Genomic DNA, 6000 nt, shown 5'->3' with positions numbered 1-6000 from the left:
TTTGTTGAGGAATGGAGAACTGTTTGTAGCTCAGTATTTTCTCAAGAGGAGCCTTACATTTTAACACAGGAGGAAGGAAAGGCAAAGGTTTGAAAGGCTTCTCCTGATGAAGTGACACACTTTGAGAGGAGTCTGCGAGGAGAAGTCCCCTCAGGCACTGCCAGGGCTGTTTGCCTCCTCTGCAGGCTCAGTATTCTGGGAGTTCCACAAGTCTCAGCTGCCACTGTATTTTCCTCTGAATATTTCTTGTTGTAGAGTACACAGGGAGAATATTTTGTGCCAGATTCTCCTCTGGGCTTTGAGGTGAATCTCAGTAATAGTGGTGACTTTCATGTCCAGATGTACTTTTTATTGATAGTAAGGAAAAGGCAAGAGGTACCATGGAAAATTAATTGCTCAAAACGTGAGTGGCCAAGCACACCAAAAATGAAGTCTGAAGTGAAGAATTTTTTTATTTTTTTCCCTCGATAGGTGGGGTAAAACATGCAGTGTTAAAAATGTTCTTTGAAGAGATTCAGCCAGCACCCAGGTGTATGAAAATCAAAACAGCAAAGGATGAGGCAGGGCATGGGAAGACTCTTCAGCCCTTTCTGTTGGAGGCACAACAGTATGAAAAGTGCCTCTGGATGTTTTCCATAGGTAACACGTGTTATTTGTAGAGAGGAGCAGATGTCCCAAGCTGTTGGTGGCCCAAGTCCTGCCATGGCTGGCCCAGTTTCAGTCCTAGCTGGACCAGGGTGGCTGGCTGGGCAGGGGAGGAAGTGAGGGGATCTCGGGGGGCTTCCGCTTCACGGCCGGGCTGGGGGGCCATGGGGGAGGCAGGGAGGGCTGGTGCTCTGTTTTCCTGGGCGACTGCTGCTGCTGAGGCCGTGTGTGAGAGCTGTCAAACCAGACGGTCCTTGGGCTCCCTGGGGGCGAGGGAGAGTCACGCCTTCTTGGCCGGGATGGTGGAGCTGCAGCAGGGTGAGTGTGGAGAGAGGAGTGGCTGAGGCCCCAGCTCACACAGGGACCCTCCTGCACAGCAGGGCCCAGAGCTGGAAAGGTTCCCCAGCATGGCTGGAGCTGCTGGCACACCTTGGCCCAGCTGGACAGCTGCTCCTCAAGGCCCTGGCGAGCAGGGGATGTGTTTTAGGTCACAGGATGTGACCAAAAGTATGTATTCTATCACCATCTGTGGGGCAGGGATCCTTATCTCTGTGGGAGATATCCTCTGCTAATGGGCCATCTGTTAAAACCAGGTGGGGCAGTGTTCTTTATCTTTTCCACAACCCATCCTTCCTCCAGGAAGATATCTTCTGTTAATGGGCCATTGAGTCCCACTGCATGACTGATAAAATTCCATCATCCCATTGGGAGATGCTCCAGCCAGGGGGAGGAGCCAAGCCTTTCCTACCTGGATAAAACCTGAGATTTGGAACACCAAGGCAGCCTTTACCCACTGGTTTCCCGAGCACAAGAGCTACCAGACCTTTCTACAGCATCACTACTACAACAAGACCACTTCATCAGGACTGCTACCACCACCCTAACTATCGGGGTGTCAGGTTGTATTCTGATTCTGTCAGGTGTTTTCTTTTGTACTATTGCATGTATTTTATTTCTCTTATCATTTTTCCTATCAAATTGTATTTCTGACTTGGAATCTCTCACAGGTTTTGCTTTCAAGCCAGCACAATTTTGGAGGGGATTTTGGCTGAATCTTGATATATGGGGAGGGTTTGATCTGTGTCTTAAAGTTTGGAAGATTCTAGGTGGGAATCTTGGTGTTTGAGAGTTTATTACAGATACAAGATGCTCAATGGCTTCCGGAGATGAACTTGGGCGAGGAGGAACACCCAGTTTATGGAGCTCCTTTCTTGTTATTTCCCCCTAAACCAGGAATTTTCATTCCTCAGGTGTGCGGGGATGGAGGAGGCAGAAAAGCCCCGGAGATCTCTCTCGAGGAGGGGATGCAAACGCAGCCCAGGGAGCTGCGAGGAGGAAAGACCCTCCCTGAGCCGGGAAGGCGGCCGGAGATCCAGGCAGAGCTCAGAGCTGGTGGAGAAGCCTCCTGGAGGGGAGAAGCCCCACAAGTGCTTGGAATGTGGGAAGGGTTTCAACTACAGCTCTAAGCTGATCCGACACCAGGTGATCCACACTGGAGAACGGCCATATGAGTGTGGGAAATGTGGGAAGAGCTTCAGGAGTATTTCTCATCTGATGGAGCACCAGGTGATCCACACAGGGGAACGGCCATACACCTGCTTGGAATGTGGAAAGAGCTTTGGATGGAGCTCTACCCTGAGAAGACACCAGCGCATCCACACTGGGGAGAGGCCCTACGAGTGTCCCAAGTGTGGGAAGAGGTTTCAGACCAGCTCTGATCTCCTCAGACATGAGCGGATTCACAGAGAGGAGAGGCCCTTCCGCTGCCCCAATTGTGGGAAGGGTTTCAGGTACAATTCCCATCTCATCAGGCACCAGCACATCCACACCAGGGAGAGGCCCTATGAGTATCCTGAGTGTAGGAAGAGCTTCTCCAGGAGGTCTCACTTGACCCGACATAAACGGAGTCACCACTAAGGGAAGCCCTCCCGACTGCCTGGAGTGCGGGAAGAGCTTCGTGCTCTGCTCCAGCTCCGTCTCCCATGAGAGGATCAGCTTTGGATGATCCTCAGGGACCCCCGTTGGGCAGAGCCCTGGTGACCCGTGGTCCTGGTGATCCCTGTTGGGTGGGGGGAAGGGGTTGGAGAGATTTCTCTCCTGTCTCCTTGTGCTGCTGTGATGTGGTTGGTAATAAATTCCCTCGCTGTGCCCAGGCTGGGTCTGTTGTTCCCGTGCCGGTGCTCGGGGCGGGATCTCTTCTGTTCCTTCTCTCAACTCCCGGGCCTCTCCTCAGCCAATCAGAGAATGCGATGGAGAAAATTCAGCCAATCAGCGAGAGGAGCTGTGATGACTCACCGGTTGCCGGGCAGACCCGCAGCACCCAGTGTTCCCCACCTGGGCCCCACCCTCCCCGCCCAGTCACGATCCCCCCGCGGGGTCCCCCCAAGTCCCTCCCCCCAATAAACGGGCCCCATACAGCCCCATTGGAGCCGGGACTACAACACCCATCATGCCCCGTGCTCCACAGAATCCCGGTATCAACCCCCTTTATGTCCCATACGTGTCCCCCAGACCCTCCACGATCCCTAAGTGCCCCCTCAGGGCCCATTCCAGAACCCCCAAAAACGTCCCCAGATCCCCTGAATTCTCCCAACCCCATCAATGCCCCTTACAGCTATTTCTGGGAATTCGTCTCCTCCCATCCCCCGGGAGCTCGCAGCACCTCATAATCCAGACCCGCGCTGAAATCTCCTGCCCTGACCCGCACCCTAAAGAGCCCGGTTAGAGCTCCCCAGGCTCCCCCCATGTTCTCCCGACCCGTATTCCTTCCCCCTGAGGACCTGAAGCCGCCACTCAGAGGCAAACATATTCCCCAAGTGCCTTCCCACACCCCCTAACTCTCCGTGAGAACCACTTCTGGGACTACAGCTCCCATGATGCTCCGCTGTCCCGGTAAAACGCCAATTCTAACCATGACTTCATCTCCCATCTTGCCCTGCACCCCACTGAGTGACACTACAGCTGCGACTACAACTCCCGTGATCCTCCACGGCTCCATTAAACCTTATTATACCCGCGCCTACAACTCCCATCACCCCCCGCGCCCCGCAGAGCCCCCGTTAGAGCCCCCGAGTGCCCGTCCGGACCCCGAATGGCCCCAGATTCCCCGCCCTGACCGCCAAGGGCCTCCCTGAAACAGCCAGGTAACATCCGAAGCCCAGACTTTCCCTCAGGATCTCTAAGTTTTCTGTTAGTGCCCACTCGACGCTCCCAAGAATCCTCCCATCCTCAACTTCCTTCTAAATTCGTTCCCCAGACCCAAAATTGCCGCGAATGTGCCCCAGAAATGTCTCCCTGGACCCGAAGTGCCCCCCTGGACCCTGTCAGAGAAAAAGATGATAATAAAGGTGACCAAATGACTACAAATATTACAAATTATCAAATATTTCAAATTATCATAAAGAGGGAGAAATAAATAACCAGGAGAGTTTATTTAATTAGTGAAGGGAATTGTGTTACTTAGAACCATTGGCCAATAATTATTTTGGTTGCTCATAATGTGTAGAGCTTTATTACAAATATAAAAAATTTGTTATAAAAATATAGAATAGTGCTATTATAAATAAAAATATAGTTATATATTAATATTTAAGAACATTTTTAATTTAAAGAGAAATTTAATTTTATTTTCTAATTTGGTTTGTCAGTCAAAGGTTGGTGATATCATGACACAGTTATGATGGGGGTGAGGAGCAGGTTGTCCAAACAGGGCCAGCCAGCAAGGGGCTCATTCTTCTCTGTGCCCAGAGCTCCTGAGGAGACATTCAGCACCAAGATCACTCTGGAAATGCTTCTCTCTGTCATGAATGTCGTTCTATTTATACAATTTATCAGACAACAAGGTTAAATTTTGAGGCAATTTTTTTAATAGCAACAATTGTATATAAATGAAATAGAATCAAATATATTGGATACGTATATCTGAATATATACAAAATTTGGCAGTTAGTAATTTAGTGTAATTGAGGTTTCTATAAAGCATAAGCAAAACCAGCCGGGGGTGCGGGGAGGGGCTCGCCCTTCCTCACGTACTGAACAATCAAGCCAAAATTCCCACTTATATACTATATGCTAATACATATTAATACAGAAGTTTCTAGAAAACTCGTTCTTGTTTCTATTCCTAAAATCAACGTCACCATGTTGTATGGTGCCTGCTCTACCAATGGGTTAGGGGGTCTCTCATCCTTTTGAGGGTCTCATTCCCGATGAAGGCTCATCGTCTTCCTCAGTGACTGAGGTGTGACCTGCAGGTAGCGCAGGTGCCCCGTGTGACTGAGCAGATGTTTTCCATAATAAGAATCTGATTAAATCCCATGCCTGGAATCATCCCATTTTGGCCCATTCCAAGGTCAAAACTTTCTGTTTCTAGATGCTGCTTATCAGACCTACGTCCTTCTACTACTCCCTTCCAACATCTGGAGGATTCCATCTGCTTTGTCTCACTCATTTCCTTTTTTTTGGCTTTGTAACAATTATTTTCTATTGATATGAGTACAATTTTGCTAATATAGTTACAATTTAGTTAGCACGAATCACATTTATCACATACACACATATCTGTGAGCCTTTCCTGTCAAAGCATTATCCAACTCAACCCTGGCACATCCCAAGTCCAGCAATTTGCATGCACAGAAAGCCAAAACTCGGCAATTCCCCGGTGCCAGCACCAGCACTGCTCAGATCTGGTGATTTGTGGGTGCCAGCACTGCAGATCCAGCAGATTGTTGACGCTGGCAGTGCCCAGGTCTGGCGTTTGCCAGCATCGGTGCCGCCCAGAGCCGTCAGTTTCCTGCTGCTGGGGCACTCGGGGGTTGTGGCTGAGCAGGAAAGGTGAGCCTGTGCCGGGAGCTTTTCTTGGCTGGAGCAAAGGCTGGGCACGCAGAGACCTTCCTGGCACTGTGCCCTGGGCCAGCAGGGATTGTGCTGCTGGAGCCCACCCTCCATTTCTTCTGTCAGGCAGCTTTAGGACATGGAGGAGCCAGAGCAGAGCCTCAGCTTTCTGGATTCATCCAGAAGAATCCTGTGTGTGAAGCAGCCTGGGAACAGGGTTTCCATGCCAGGGTGGGCAATTCAGAGCCCTTTTCTCCCCCATGGGCTGAGGATGTGGCACTTGCCATTGGCAAGGGCCCTGCAGGTGCCAAAGGGGCCGTTTTCAATCTGCTGAGAACAGTCGGAACTGAGAGCCTGTCCTAAACCTGCTTTTCCTGCAAATGTACTCAAGGAATTCTCTTTTTTTGCAGTCTCAGCCCCTGTGTGCGTGCAGGTGTACTGAGTGAAGGATGGAACGGGTCTACTGGGGGGGGGATGTTCTCCTTCTCTAGTGGTTTTGGGTTTTGTTGTTGTTGTTCTTGT

Source organism: Sturnus vulgaris, unplaced genomic scaffold (genome assembly GCF_052056855.1).
Source record: "Sturnus vulgaris isolate bStuVul1 unplaced genomic scaffold, bStuVul1.hap1 Scaffold_192, whole genome shotgun sequence".
Lineage (NCBI taxonomy): Eukaryota > Metazoa > Chordata > Aves > Passeriformes > Sturnidae > Sturnus > Sturnus vulgaris.
This window is presented reverse-complemented; position numbering follows the sequence as displayed.